Here is a 16704-nt window from a genome sequence, read left to right as displayed (position 1 = left end):
ATTGCAGTAGTCCAAACGGGAGATAACCAGAGCATACACCACTCTGGAGAGACAGTCTGCAGGCAGATAGGGTCTCAGCCAGAGACCAGATGGAGCTGGTAAACAGCTGCCCTGGATACAGATTTGACCTGTGCCTCCATGGACAGCTGTGAGTCCTTCAGGGGCACAGTTACCCCATTCAGGACCAGGGAATCCTCCACACCTGCCCGCCTCCTGTCCCCCCAAAACAGTACTTCTGTCTTGTCAGGATTCAACCTCAATCTGTTAGCTGCCATCCATCCTCCAACCGCTTCCAGACACTCACACAGACTTACTTTGATAAAATACATACTTTGTTATGTGAAAAATGGCTTTAGGTACCTATTAGGTCCATAAATTACCATATAGCATATATTCAACACAAAAACCAGCGACAATTTGTTGACAAAGGACAGCTGGACATATAAAGGGCCCCATTACCTTCCGTAGCTTAGGGCCTCATCAAACCTCACTCTGGCCCTGGACGGTGTGTGTCACTATCTTCTGCAGAGAACACTATATGAAAGAAAGAAGGCTTCTAGCATAACCCTCCCCCTGACATGCAAATTTTCTATGTGCAGGGATTCACCACCCCATGGAGTCAAGTAAGCTCCACCTGCTGATTCTGAGGACCAGCCCTGTTGAGGATCTACCAAAGCAAACATGTAAGAAGCAGGAAGGGAAGGAAACTCTGCTTCCTTTAAAGGACAATATCAGGTCTAAAGGTTTGTGAACCATTTCCTTTAGACCGTTGCTTGGTGCTCTGGACCTCCTAAGGGTGCTGAAGATATTTGTTATATTGCTATAAAACAATTGCAAGTAGATTGTTAAAAAGAACTGAGAGTTCTTGCCATCACTTACAGGTTTTTGAAACACATTTGCAAAACTATTCTAATAAGTTTAAAATGTTTGCAATTTATATTTGTTTATATTTTTCCTCCCTTATTATTGAAATTCGGGGCTCGGCAGGCTTTTTCTGCCTCAGGGGCTACATCCTTTTCTGATGAATCTTCTGGGAGCCGCATGCCAGTGGTGGTTGGGGCTAGAGACAAAGTGAGCCATTCAATGGAGGTGACTCTTACGTTTCTACAGCTGCCTACCATCCTAGCCAGGCAAAAGCACTTAAAGAAGGTGTGGAGCAAGACCAGTAAGGGGTACATGGCCTGGGAAGGAATGTGGCCTGGTAAGAATCCCGGGGGCCAAATAGAGAGGTCTGGAGAGCACATCTGACCCCCAGGCTCAAGGCTCCCCACCCTAGGGCTGTTCAAACCAAGGATGTGAGTTCTGCTGTTAATGTAGACAGAAGCTGTCTACTCTTCCTCTACATCCTTTTTCACAGTGTTATGTTTGGGATTGCTCTTCCTCTTACTGAATGCTTGTGAAATGTGGACCACTTACTGTATAAACTCCAGCTCCAACTCCTCAAAAGATTCCATTAACAGTGTCTTTGAAAATTTTTACACATCACTTGGGAAGACAGGTGAACTAATGCCAGTGTACTGAAAGAAGCAAAGATCACCAGTGTCGAAGCAATGATTCTTCAGCATCAACTTCGTTGGACTGGGCATGTTGTTTGGATGCCAGTTTATCGTCTTCCAAAGCAACTACAGTGGTACCTCGGGTTAAGAACTTAATTCGTTCTGGAGGTCCATTCTTCACCTGAAACTGTTTTTAACCTGAGGTTACCACTTTAGCTAATGGGGCCTCCTGCTGCCACGCGATTTCTGTTCTCATCCTGAAGCAAAGTTCTTAACCCGAAGTACTATTTCTGGGTTAGTGGAGTCTGTAACCTGAAGCATCTGTAACTTGAAGCGTCTGTAACCCGAGGTACCACTGTAATCTATTCCAAACTTAAAAATGGAAAACATGATGCTGGTGGTCAACAAAAAATGTTTAAAGACTCTCTCAAGGCAAATCTGGGGGGGGGGGGAGTAGTATGAACACCAACAACTGGGAAACACCGGCCTGAGAGCACTCCAATTGGAGAACAGCCTTTACCAAAGGTGTCATGAGCTTTGAAGATACTCGAACTCAGAATGAAAGGGAGAAACGTACTAAGAGGAAGGCACATTTGGCAACCCCCCACCATGATCAGCTCCCACCTGGAAACCTATGTCCCCACTGTGGAAGGATGTGTGAATCCAGAATTGGCCTCCACAGTCACTTAGGGACTCACTGTCAAAACCGTGATTATGGAAGACAATCTTACTTGGCTACAAGTGATCACCAGCCAAGAAGAAGAAGATGATTCTTCCTCTACATCCTTTTTCATAGTGTTATGTTTGGGATTGCACTTCCTCTTAACCGGTGCTGGCCCTACTATTAGGTAGAATGGGGCTACTCCACCAGGTGGCAAATACTGATTGTTGGGTTGGGAATGGGATTGAGCAGTGGCAGCCCATGACTGCTCCTCCTAACCTCTCTGTTTGTATCCTTCTGTCAGAAGACAGGAGCTGCAGGTGCCATGAGGCCTGGCCCCCGCAACAACTAGCCTGTTGCCCTAAGGTGTGGTAGAATAGAGGACACCATCCCACAGTCAGGACTGAAAGAAGAGTCACCTGCTAATCTTGCCAGCTACCATGCATGGAATGGTACAGGCTCCATCTTGTCTTTCACTTCAGGCAGCAAAATATCTTGGGCTGGCCCTGCCCTTAACATTAGTCCTCTGTTCAGCCTTTGCCTGTATTCAACAAGCTTCTTACATATTGATTTCCAACTCTTTTTTGGCCATTTTTCTTCCAGTTATCCTTAAGTCCTAAATTTAATGCACAATTTTTTCTCCCCTTATTTATTGTATTTTTATTCCAGCCTTTCTCCAGAAATCACATGGTGTGTGTGTGTGAACCTCACAAAATGAAGTAGCCCCAACCCATAGCTCAATTCTTTCTTGGAAAGAGTCTTAGCAATAAAAAGATTTTATTAAGGCAAAGTAACCAGTAGGGCATATGCACTGCTAATGAGATACTAGTTTTTGAAGGAGACCATTTAGATAAAGTTAGATTCTCAATCTTTCTTTTTTTAGAAAGCTCTTTAGACATACACATGCAAGACTAGCTTTTGACACCAGCCTTAGAATATATGAAACATGCAAGAGTAATAATGCAAGCACTTGTAGTTCTGAAGGCATTTCTTGAGGAGACTGTTGAAAGGGTGTGATGTGCGGGGGGGGGGGGGAGGAAAAAAAAGAAAAGATGTTCTCAGCGTCCAAAACAGTGTTATTTTCAGATGCCAGAGCTATCTCAGCTAACAAACATGGAACTCATTTGCTGAGGCTTCCCGTTTTCTGAACTCCTTCATAACAAGACCCTTGAGAATTTAGTTTACAGTTCTCACTTATGAAAATCACTCTCAGAACTGTGCAAAGCAGCTCATGTTCCCTCTTGCAAAGTAGCCAGTTGGATATTGTTGACAGTGACAGGTTGTTTAGCCCTGAAGTTTCCATTTTTTAGGCTTCTGATAATTGCTTCTTCCTAAAAATTGCTGGCATGCCTAGCATAGAATTTAATTTAGACTAGAATCCACATTGTCTTTCTTTCTTTCTTTCTTTCTTTCTTTCTTTCTTTCTTTCTTTCTTTCTTTGATATCACATATGCTCATTTGAGCATCGCAAAGTTTTATTTTACCACCCCTTCCTCCTGTTCTTTTAACAGCAGCTTGATTTGCAGATATTTGTAGTGGGCAACGCTTATCTCCCGCATTCCTGCATTATTTCCTGAAACTCCTGCATTGCAGCGGTTTCTATTGGATGATCCTTAGGGTCCTTGCCAACTTTATAATTCTATGGTTTCACTGTGCTGTGAAAAGCTTCACTTACTAATTTCTGCCTATCAAGCTACAGTTAGAGACCCAGGGTCAGGCCAGGGTCGTTGTCGTCTTCTTCTTCTTCTCCTTCTTCTTCTTCTTCTTCTTCTTCTTCTTCTTCTTCTTCTTCTTTATTCTTGGTTATTGCATCATAAATTCCCAATAAGCTGTGCTGGTTTCACAACAAGTCTAATTGTTGGGATATTCTGTTCCACCTTAAGGGACAGATGTGTGGAATTGTTGCATGTCACATGTCTGTTTACACTCCAGCACAGCTTGCTGGGAACTTCTGTTTGTGTATAGCTTTTGCTTTAGCTGTTTTGCTTCGGACACGAAGGAGATCAAACATGTTTCCTTTTGTCCTGATCTACGCTGAATAAACTTGCTTGTAAATATGCTCACACAGCCTCCCGTGCCACTTCTGCTTGCGCAGTGTTTGCTCTGCTGAATAGCATGCTCAATCTTCTAAAGCTTGGGCTGCAGATTTATGCTGCACCAAGGACCAGAGTTTGCCTCCAGACACTCACACAGGACATTCACCACCTTCACTGGTTCTGATTTAAAAGAGAGGTAGAGCTGGGTATCATCTGCATACTGATGACCACCCAGCCTGAACCCCCAGATGATCTTTCCTAGCAGCTTCATATAGTTCTTAAAAAGCATGGGGGAGAGGACAGAGCCCTGAGGCACCCCACAAGTGAGAGCCCAGGGGTCTGAACACTCATTCCCCAATACCACTTTCTGGACACGGCCCAGGAGGAAGGAGCAGAACCACTGTATAACAGTGCCCCCAGCTCCCAGATCCTCTAGACAGTCCAGAAGGATGTCATGGTCAATGGTATCAAAGGCCTTTGTCCCTAGCCTGCCAGGGATCACCGAACAGCACGACCAAGGCGGCTTCAGTCCCATAATGAGGCCTGAATGCAGATTGGAAGGGATCCAAATGGTCCGCATCCTACAGGCGTGCCTGGAGTTGTTCAGTGACTACCCGCTCAATCACCTTGCCCAGAATGGAAGATTTGCAACTGGGTGATAGTTGGCTGGGGCCATATTGGCTGGGTCAAAATATGGTTTTTTAAGAAGCGGTTTAATAACCACCTCTTTCAGCAGGTCTGGGAAGGCTCCCTCACAGTGAAGCATTCACCACCCCATGGAGCCCATCACCCAGCCTTTCCCGGCTCAGTTTTATGAGCCAGGGTGGGCACGGGTCAAGGAGACAGGTGGTTGATTTCACTCATCCAAGCAGCTTGTGATCCTTCAGGTATGTTACACCATCAGGGCCTTAAAGCTAAGCACTTTGTGTTGGAGTTGTTACATTTCCTATTTCTGTCCCACAAGCTAGAGTGAACCTAAATGGTCTAAATTAAATGGAGGGATTACCTAAACATGCTGAAATTGCAGAACAATTGTAGCAAAAGAGAAACACCAGGAGCAACTATTAATTTCAGATTAAGACTGTGTCAAGGATTGAAGGCTAATCCATTAAACTAAAGTGGCTTTGATATGAAGCTAATGTGAATCAATGTCAGGGAAGTCAAATCATTAGAGGTTACCAATCAATTTTATTGCTGAGATCAAGCAGAGGTCTGAGAGCTTTTGATAGGATTATAATGAAAGTCAATAGGAGAAATATGAAGTCCCTGATTCCTTTTCAGTTAATATTTGATTGGATTATGGGGAGGGGAAAGGATTAAGCTACGGTAAGAAAAGGTCATTGGGAATTCAGAACGATTCCCAGCAATTCAATTGTTTTAATCAGCACCGCTGCTGTGCCTGCTGTTGTTCACTGCAACATACAGGTTGCTCAGTCCTTGCCCTCCCCCAAAGTGGGATGAATTTAATGTGATATGAATTTGCAAGCTGCCTTGAGACAGGTCAACTGCCCCTGTGGCCCCTCCTATGCCACTGGATAAATTTTGGGTATTTTTCCTTGAGGAGAGCATTCCAGAACTGATTCTAATAGCTGAGGAGTCCTTCTCAATGCCTGTCACCACCCACCGAACTTCAGAGAATTGGAGAACTCAAGAAAAGGCCCCTGAAACTATTGGTGTACAGAACATATGGACAGTTATATTTCGGTTATAGGTAGATCACCACTAAGTTTCTCTTCTTTACATTGTAGCACCATTGACCTTTCTCAAAAGGAACTCCAAAACCTTGTACCATCTTGAAACTACTGGATGGTGCTGTCAAAGGTATCTTCTTCTTCTTCTTTGGTGATCACTCATAGCTGAGTACGATTGTCTTCCATGAACATGGTTTTAACAGTGAATCCGTAAATGACTGTGGAGGCCAATTCTGGATCTACATGTCCTTCCACAGTGGGGACATAGGTTTCTGGGCAGGAGTTGATCACGGTGAAGGTTTGCCAAGCGTGCCTTCCTCTTAGCATGTTTCTCCCCTTCTTCCTGAGTTTGAGTGTCTTCAAAGTCCATGACACCATTGGTAAAGGCTGTTCTCCAATTGGAGCGCTCGCAGGCCAGTGTTTCCCAGTTTTCAGTGTTTAGGCTACAATTTTTTAGATTTGCCTTGAGAGAGTCTTTAAACCTCTTTCATTGACCAGCAGCATTACGCTTTCCGTTTTTAAGTTTGGAATAGAGTAGCTGCTTTGGAAGACAATAATCAGGCATCCACACAACATGACCAGTCCAACAAAGTTGATGCTGAAGAATCATCGCTTTGACACTGGTGATCTTTGCTTCTTCCAGTACACTGGCATTAGTCTTCCCAAGTGATGTGTAAAAATTTTTGGAGACACCCTTGCATGAATCTTTCGAGGAGTTGGAGATGGCGTTTGTAAGTGGTCCATGTTTCACAAGCGTACAGTAAGGGTGGTAGTAAAATAGCTTTGTAAAGAAGCATTTTGGTTTCCCTGCGAATGTCCAAGTCCTCAAAGGTATCATTGCACCTGCTGTGAATGCCCAGAGAAATATAGTTGCAGTTTTGCAAACAAGAGGCAAAGAGAGCTTGACCCCCTAAACGTGACTTGGCTTTTAAGTCCTGTAGCATTCACACTATGCTAAACATGGGTCAGCGCTCTTATCGGCTTGGATAAAACACTCACAAAGTCTTTATCATCATGAAACTGTGCATTAGTCTTTGGAGATAAAAGACTGAGTCATCTTACATCCATAGACTGTCACCAAGGTCCTGGGGCTTTGCAGAGCAGTTAAAAACGGTGCTGTGATGGTTGCTTCCAAAAGGCAAAACACACACAACACCTCCTGCTCACACCTCCCTCAAGCACCACATTCCTGGATATATTCCCATTTTATCATTATTAACCCAGATGTGTCTAACCGCCCCCCTGGTGATGCTGTGGGAGTTTTTGGGATACCTGAGAGCCAGCAGTCAAGGAAAAGCAGTAAGCTTTTTTTCATTTTTTTTGACAGTCACTACAGAAGTGGTTCCCTTGGCAACTGAAATCACACGAAGTGTCCTAGTGCTCCCATCTGGCTACAATTTCTTTTCAGTTTAATACTGCATGTCTAGGCTTCACATTGAGAATTCAATTCTGTCCTAAGGCTTTATTCATAATCTGGAAGTTACTTATGATATACTTTGAATTTAGACGGGCTACTGACAGGTTCAAAAAGACAGACTGTTGATTTATGTAACAACTCACAATATATTACTTCTTTGTAGGAGAGAGACGGTCTTATATTTGGTTTGGTTTTCAAAGCCATTTTTTATATATATGCTGGTCTCATTTTGTCGCTGAACAGAGCAGCTGTACTTAAGGTTTGGCCTTGCTGAGTTTTAAGCAAAGGGAGTATTAACAGCCACACTAAGACTAGTGATGATAAGAAAACTCTCCTCAGCTTGATTCAGAATCAGCTCAGGGACTGTGAGCTTTCTCAGCAAGCTCTTCTTAAAGAGGCTGTCCTGTTTCCCTGTTCTGAGGCTTCACTTGGCTCATAATATTGGCGCAGGAATGATAATGGTGGTACATGCATTCACCTTGATCTAGGGTTGCCATGTTTCAAAAAGTGAAAATCAGGACACAAAAGTTGTTTTAATCTCTCTCTTTTTTTGAAAATAATAATAATAATAAATTTTATTTATATCCCGCCCTCCCCAGCCGAAGCCGGGCTCAGGGCGGCTAACAACAATAAAACAGTACAACACAACACTCTAAAATCATTCATTATAAAATTAATTCAAATCAAACGGCAACCATTGGGCCAGAGGTCCGCGAAGATTGCCGAAGGAGGGAGTCAGGCTGTGCCCTGGCCAAAGGCCTGGTGGAACAGCTCTGTCTTGCAGGCCCTGCGGAAAGATGTCAAGTCCCGCAGGGCCCTAGTCTCTTGTGACAGAGTGTTCCACCAGATCGGAGCCACAGCCAAAAAAGTCCTGGCTCTAATTGAGGCCAGCCTAACCTCTCTGTGGCCTGGGACCTTCAAGATGTTTTTATTTGAAGACCGTAAGTTTCTCTGTGGGACATACCAGGAGAGGCGGTCCCGTAGGTACGAGGGTCCTAGGCTGTATAGGGCTTTAAAGGTTAAAACCAGCACCTTAAACATGATCCTGTATTCCACCGGGAGCAAGTGCAGCTGGTATAGCACCGGGTGAATGTGATCTTGCAGCGAGGACCCCGTAAGGAATCTCGCTGCAGCATTCTGCACCCACTGGAATTTCTGGGTCAGTCTCAAGGGCAGCCCCACGTAGAGCGAGTTACAATAATCCAGTCTGGAGGTGACCGTCATGTGGATCACAGTGGCTAGGTCTGGGTGAGAGAGGTAAAATTTGCCCAAAACAACAACACTTCCAACATGTGCAGCTATATTTCCCCAGACAATTTAGCCAATTTTCAAAAATTCAGCCCGGGCACCATTTTCGACAGGCCAATCCCGGCTATGTTCTGGAAATTCTGAATGCATAGCATTGTCCACCCCTAGAAACTGCAGTTCTCACACCAGTCATTCCCAGACATCTTCTCTGGCCCCCACCATACAATGTTTTAATAAGGGTACTTTGGAGCAGCCATTTTTTCCTCTGTACAGTTCCTCAGGAAGGCGCATTATGATGTACAGTCACTTCCTGAGAGAATAATAAGAATAAAAAATTAGCAGGAAAGTTACTAGCTGCTCCAAGAATCTGAAAAGTGGTGGGTTGTTGTTGCTGGGTTGTGTTTTGTTTGTTTGTTTGTTTTTGCTGAAGAAGAAGAAGAAGAAGAAGAAGAAGAAGAAGAAGAAGAAGAAGCAGCAGCAAAAAAGCAGCCCTTGAACCACCTTGTGTTGTTGTGTTGCTGAACCCATGCATTCATTGGTGTGTAGATTATGCAGACCATTCCTCATATCTACATTGCAATCTGCATGGGGACCTGGTGGGTTCAAAATAAGGAGGTTGGCTCCCAAATGTAGTGTGAACAAGATTCTTCCAATCTGCTTAGTGTCATGAAGAAGGTGGGTGAGGATTGCAGATAGATGGATCTGTCTAGCTCCGTGTCTCTTAGTTTCTTATTTTTCTGATCTTAAATTCAGTTATCCATATTTCCACATCAGCATGCTTTTAAGAAACAAAACAAAAAAAGCCCTCATGAAAATGCATTTTAGTGTGAATTTCTCCTAATATACACTGGTTTATATATAATTTTGTTTAATACACACATTTTTGCAAGGCAATTTCCGTAACATAATGCATTGTTGCATGTTTCCTTTTATGTATATGTGCATCAGTGGCTCCCTTATTCTCTTATAATAGCAAAAATGCCAACGTAACAGGTGCTGGAATTGATTTCTGGCAAGTTCCCACTGAAAAAAAGCCCTGATAATTATGAACTCTTTAAACCAGTACAGTGGTACCTTGGGTTAAGAACTTAATTCATTCCGGAGGTCTGTTCTTAACCTGAAACCATTCTTAACCTGAGGTACCACTTTAGATAATGGGGCCTCCCGCCGCCACCATGCGATTTCTGTTCTCATCCTGAAGCAAAGTTCTTAACCCGAGGTACTATTTCTGGATTAGCGGAGTCTGTAACCTGAAGTGTCTGTAACCTGAAGTGTCTGTAACCCGAGGTACCACTGTATATGCATTTTTGTACACATTATTTGGCGAGAAAACTGCATTACAAAATTCAGAGAAGCATGAATTTCAAAGGATGGTTTCACGTATTGTTTCGGAAAGTGTGGGTTATGTTGACTTGCCTTTCAATGCAAATTGAATGGAATTTCTCCCTCATCTCTAGGGCACACATTGTTTTCAGTTAGTTACCCCCTCCCCCAATAATCGGTGGTGCCAGTTATCTACTCAAAGGAGTTGGAGATGTACTCAAAGGCGCAGTATAGCATCAAAAGACTGGGAACCACAACTTCCCTTTTGTGTACAGGACATTTGTAATTTGTGATTTTCGTATTCAGAGGAGTTGCAGTCATGTGTTTGATTTGTACACGTTCCAGCACTGGACAGCTTGTCAGAGTAGATACATGGTGATAATTTGTGGGGTTAGCCAGTGACGGATGAACCAGCTGTCGGAATGCCCATCACTAGCAAAGCATATGTTCAAGGGAAGCAGGTTCTGCTCTGATCTCTGCTACTCCAGTTGAACTAACAGGGCTTGCACAAGAGACAGCACTGATGCCAATTCCTGAAAATCCAAAACCTCAATAACTAAAATCACACCTCCAGAGAGCATTTATTATTGTGTTTCCCCTTTGTTTGACAGAGCAGTGTGTGGAAGCACCCTTCCATAAATAATGGGAAAGTGGAAAGTGAGGGTTACTGTGTCTTGTCCTATGGGTTCCTGCAAAGTGTGCTTTGAACTGGTGAAGCTTGTTAATGTCCTATCCCTGGTCAGCTGTGATGGCCTGGGAATCGGATTCAGAGGCTGAACCTGATGAATCCCAACCTGCACAGGAGTCCCTGCCTCCATGACCAGCTGAGCCGGGGCTGGGGCTTGAACCTGAAGGGCCCTCACCTGTGCCAGATCCTCAGGAGCAGACACCAGCTGAATCTGCTCTGGCTCCAGACGTGATGGAGGACCCATTGCCTGCAGGTGATCCACTCTCAGCCCCATCAGAGAAAGCTGAGGTTGCCTCTGGGTCCAGTAACCCTCCAGCCTCTCCTGAGCTGCAGAGGCTCAGGGCAGAGAAGCGGAGGGAACTAAGTTCTCGCAGGAGGAGTGCTCACCTCCAGGCCAGGAGAGGTGAGTCACCTGTGGACCGGGACCGCCCTATGCCTCGGGGCAGATAAAAGCCAGCCAGCCCAGTCCCAGGTTGTGGGAGCAACATTGTTGGTAACCTGTTCCTGCTGGCACCCTGTCCTGCTCTTCTGCCACAGTTCCTGACCACACCTGACTCCTTGCCTTGGACCCCGCTTCAGCCTTGACGGACAGCCTCCATACCACACCCTCGACCTCGGACTGGACTCGGACCATGCCGCACGGTAACCTCCTGGGACCAGCACATCAGCATTCTTTGGACCATGCGAGCCACAAATGCAAACTGTCTTAGTTCAAACAGTTAACTTCCCCAGGAGTTCATAGGTGTTCACATTCTGCTTCATCAAACACAATGCATAGTTTTGTGGCAGCAATAGATTTCTTGTTTATTTCGTGAACTACAGTCCATATTATTGGAAAGCTCTTTATGGTTTGGGGTCCATAGAGAGCAGTTTGGCCCCACAACATCTTGAGAACTGCCGTCTCCCGACGGAAGTCATCAGCTGCAGCCCTACCTCATGCCCTGCTGTCATCAAGGTATGGTGGGCACAGTGACACAAAATAGGGTACCGGCACCAAGAGACATGGGCGCTGTGGTCTAAACCACTGAGCCTCTTGGGCTTACTGATCAGAAGGTCGGTGGTTCAAATCCCCATGACAGAGTGTGCTCCCGTTGCTCTGTCCCAGCTCCTGCCAACCTAGCAGTTTGAAAGCATGCCAGTGCAAGTAGATAAATAGGTACCGTTGCAGCGGGAAGGTAAATGGCATTTCCGTATGCTCTGGTTTCCATCACGGTGTTGCGTTGCACCAGAAGCAGTTTAGTCATGCTGGCCACATGACCCAGAAAGCTCTCTGTGGACAAACATTGGCTCCTTCGGCCTTAAAGTGAGATGAACACTGCAACCCCATAGTCGCCTTTGACTGGACTTAACCGTCCAGGGGTCCTTTACCTTTACCGGCACCCACAATGTAAATTTCCCTCCCCTAAAGGTTCACGTGACTGCTGCAATACAGACTTCTGCCATACTATAAACATTGTTTTATTCTACTGTAATTTTTTACTGCCTAGCTCTTTCTTCCTCTTCTTCTTTTTGGTTAGGGTACTCTGTAAGCTGCTTTGAGGGTCACCGGGGAGAAAAGTGGCCTACAAATTTTTAAAAGTGAAGCAATAGACGATCAAGGCTACACCTCTGGAATGTGTTATTCCCGTAGCAGTTGGATGGGAAGGGCAAGAGGGGACAGGGCTGCTTATCTGGCTTCCCAACAAAAGGTCATGGCCCATTATCAAGAGGGGGAGGTGGGAGGTTGTAGGGAAGTCAGTACGGTGCAGCCCCAATGGCAGAGCCAATTGGATGTTCCCGCCACTGTGTCCACACCAACTTGACCACTTCTCCCTTCTCTCTCTTTATAATTGGCAGTGACCCTGGTGATGTGAAGGAGGATAAGCAACAGCATCCCTCTCACCTTGCCTGGCTGATTGCTGCTATGTTACTCTGGTTCTTTGTGGATCTTGCATTGCATTGTTTTACAAAATAATGTTTGGGATGAGAGAGAGAGAAAAAAGTTGTGTGAATCCTGCATACCTGACTCTTGGACCCCAGACTAGTGTTTTGTAGGCTGTTTGAAGTGATGTTCATTAATGAAAGATTGTCAGTCTCAAAAAAGTGTCTCTGAAACGAATGGGAAAGAAAGACGGGGTGTGTGCTAAAATGGTTTGTTCGCATTCATCTCAAACTAGTGTCAAAGCGAAAGACTTTTATGTTGAAAGAACGGCTGAAGATGGGGACAAAAAGGAAATGGAGTGATTGATTGACAAGTAGGAAATGATAACATGAATTACTTACAAAAGGTCAGACCTACCTGCCTGCTGAGGCTTTTCAAATACCACACAGATTATTTGTATAGCGAATGGTTGGTATTTAACCTCATTTGAATGGACTGCTATGTGTTTGCTCTGTTTCTAGCTTGGAAGTGCCTAGGATAATATCTGTGTTATATTCAATTTCGTCCTATCAATACATTCCTAATGAATATTTGACCTCTTCCAGTCTCTTCGGATTTTGGGGTGGGGGGTGGGAGTTCACCTTGAGAACCATAATTAGCTGCTGTGGCAAGGATTTCAAGGGCTTATAGGTTTCTTTGCAGTTTTCTCAATGTTGAGTTAGGTTATTATTGGATGTTCTTGTGAAAACTCAGTAAATGAATCTTAAAGATGTCCTATCACGGGTAAATCATTGGTTTTGAGAGGCTTTATCTGACTTGTCGCATCATTCCCCCCTCCCCATTTCCAATGTTTTGTGTGTGAGTGACATTGCCTACATAAAGGGCAGTATACAAGTCATCATCATCAACATCATCATCACCACCATCATCATCAACATCATCATCATCTACTGTACCTAGATATAAAAGATGTATAATCTGTGTTTTCATGCAACCCAATCCAATGCATGTTTGTTCACAAGTCAGTCCCATTACATTCAGTGGGACTTTCTGTTCTTTAAATGGGCACAGGATTGCAGCATTAGAATAAATACCTTTGGCCACCAGTGCAGTGTTTTGCAGTACCCTAACTCCAGTCAGCAATCATTTTCTAAAAATATAAAAGTAAAGATCCTGTAAACCTTTGAAGTTCAGTTTATCTATTGAGACACTGCAATCATTACCCATTTTCCAGTTCTTAACAGCGCAAGAGGAAAATAGTTAAAGGTGTACTCAAGTTGTTGGAAATATGGTGGCACAAAAGAAATCTGGAAATTTTAATATACTCTTTGCAGCTGGTTCCTATGTCTCTATACAAATTCTTGCCTCTTCTGAGATTGAAGGGTGGGAGGGACACACCAGACAAATATGTGCCAAGTAGGGACACGTAAATAATTACCAACGGATCAATAAATCCATACAAAACAACTTATTTTGCAGTAGTACAATGTAGTAGCTGATGGATTTTTGGAAGAGGCTTTGTCTGCTGGAAGGCTCATTATCGCATAAAAGCAAAAATGGATTCAAAGTAATAAGGTTCAGCACCTCCTTCTCTCTATGCCCACACATTTTTTGCTAATGCTCAGTATTGTAAGAAACTATTGCACTGTGACTAAGAGCTATCTGTTGCTTGCTGTGCCTAGCCTTGCTACCAAATTGTGAGTAAAAATGAAGGGAGAAGGAATGGGTTTTCTGTGCAGTCAGTCTGAAACGGGACCCAAAATTCTCATTTTTCCTCCTCCAAGGGAGCATTTCTAAAATGCATTAACTTGAGCTCTTGAGTCAATGTATACGCAGAAAGCCAGCTGTATAAACAAGTGCTCAAAGCCCTCTTCCTTTATCAGTCTGTGACGGCAATGGATGACCTTGCCAGTTCCAGTGGAGCAGGGATGGCACGTCTGGGTCTTATCTCACATCCTGACCACAAAGACGCACAGACCTTGTCAGGTCTGACAAGAGACCAGGAACGGTGCCAGGAGTGCTCTTAGAGTTGGTGACCTCCTGACCCAAGATAAGAGTATAGGAACAGGAACAACCTTTTATGGTCATGAGTACCGGAACAGGAATATCTGTTTATGGGCATGGATGTCAACTTACGTGTATAAGCTGACGTGGTTGGATTCCCTGCAAAAATGCTTTGACTTTATTTCAAGTGGATTCTGGACCTCTGATAACAAGTAGTCGACTGTGGACAGATACTTAAATCTACAGGATGGATTGTGTTTTGGCTTGTGTTACAGTGGTACCTTGGGTTAAGTACTTAATTCGTTCCGGAGGTCCGTTCTTAAGCTGAAACTGTTCTTAACCTGAAGCACCACTTTAGCTAATGGGGCTTCCTGCTGCTGCCGTGCCGCCAGAGCCTGATTTCTGTTCTCATCCTGAAGCAAAGTTCTTAACCTGAAGCACTATTTCTGGGTTAGCGGAGTCTGTAACCTGAAGCGTATGTAACCTGAAGCGTATGTAACCCGAGGTACCACTGTATTTTAATTATAGCAGGCATGTTCCAAGAGACTGCAATCTACTCCCACTATAAATAAAGTGGCAGTGATCTACTCATTGGATTGACCAATCTTGTCCAGCTTTTGGGGGGGATCCAAAGTTGCTGAGCTCTTGGGGGAAGCTTGCCGCCCTACAGCTGAGGGGGACGCGGCGGGCGAACCGTTTTGGCAGCGGGAAGCCTGCGCATGCCTAAGCCACAGCGTCTCTCACAGACGGTTAGTGCCGCACACCATTTTGTCACCAGAGGTGACACCCAGGATGGACCGCCCCCACCTTGCACTGCCCCGTCTGTGGGGAGCAGAAAGGAGGAAACTTTACAGAGGCAAAAAGAAAAGGAAGCATGGGGAAAAGGTTCTGCAAGTCTCTTCCAAATTTGGGGACTTAATGAGGGACCCATCAAGATCAGGGACTTAAAAGGGGAGCCTGGGAGGACTTTCAGAGTGCAAGGGATTATTGACAGGTGAGAGGCCCCACCTACATGCCAATCAAGTGATGTCATAATGGCATTCTGTGGTTGGTAAGTGGTTGGCCCCACCCACCTGTCAGATTTGCCCCATGAAGCCAGATCTCCATCCCTAGATTTGCTTTCTGATCTGGATACAGCACAAAAGAGCAGCTGAATGTTTGGATTGGAAACATTTCTGTTCCCTTTTATTGCAAGATGTAGCAGCGACGCATTCTCCTGAAGAAGCCCCTTTTCTATTGCTAAGCACAAATTAGCACGCTAATATAAACCTCACTGCTATAAAAATGAGCGGTGAGTAATAATTTTACCTCCTTTCTTACTGTGACCATGTGTAGCCAAAAGTACACCTGAAATTAATAAAATACTTGTTGCAAAGTCCGGACACCTTCACTTTGAAGCAAGGTAAGAAGAAACAGAGTTCCTCCATAAATTCAAAGGATGTGTAATTGGTAAAAGTCCAACTAATAGCAAATCAGTTCAACTACCGTGTTTTAGATTTCTTGCGACATCAGCTATCCCCGAAATTCCATTAAATATGATTAGTTTAATTATTTTGTCCTTAGTAGAAGAGTGCTAATTAACTTGGTAATGATAAATATGCATTTGAATGTCAGTTTAAAACCCCTAAAGATTCTCATTATCCTTAAAATCTGAGGTATGGATTTTTTACTTTTCTTTCTTTTTTTATTTTTAGCATTAGGATCACCACAGAAAAGATTTCTTAAAAGTTGGGAGAGGAACTCAAAGGTAGCAGGCATTAAAATGTCGTAACAGTTCTGTAGCTCTTATCAAGGCTTTCTTCCAATGGAAAGAAAAAAGAAAAGTGAATTTTTGGTGCCACCTTTTCTTCAAATGCTGTCCCCATGTGGATAACAGCAATACAAATGCAATAAAACAGAGTACAATATAATAAAGGAGCAATAAAAGAAAATGTAAAAAGGATGCCTGCATTCTCAGTGAAGACTCATTGAAATCAATAGACGCAAGTAAAGATTAGAGTCAGCATAGCCTAGTTGGAAACAACCAGTTTAAATCAATTTTAAACATTTTTAAATGTATTTGCAAATCAGATTGTGGGTCAAAGTACAGTGGTGCCTCGCAAGACGAAATTAATTCGTTCCGCGAGTCTCTTCATCTAGCGGTTTTTTCGTCTTGCGAAGCAACCCTATTAGCGGCTTAGCAGATTAGCGCTATTAGCGGTTTAGCGGCTATTAGCGGCTATTAAAGGTTTAAGGGATTAGCGGATTAGCTGCTAAAAGGCTATTAGCGGTTTAGCGGC

General features: G+C 44.1%; 1 long non-coding RNA gene across 1 annotated transcript; it reads left to right on the top strand.

Moving 5' to 3' along the window:
• Nucleotides 1-15521: 15521 nt before the first annotated feature.
• On the top strand, nt 15522-16367 carry LOC310673148. The gene is made up of 2 exons (XR_014508880.1): nt 15522-15827; nt 16120-16367. It is a non-coding gene; the product is annotated as an uncharacterized lncRNA (long non-coding RNA).
• Nucleotides 16368-16704: the final 337 nt, after the last annotated feature.

This window comes from Podarcis tiliguerta (genome assembly GCF_965153285.1).
Source record: "Podarcis tiliguerta genome assembly, chromosome: 2".
NCBI classification, from domain to species: Eukaryota; Metazoa; Chordata; class Lepidosauria; order Squamata; family Lacertidae; genus Podarcis; species Podarcis tiliguerta.
Note: the sequence above shows the minus strand (reverse complement) of the source record. Positions and strands in the feature narration are given on the sequence as shown.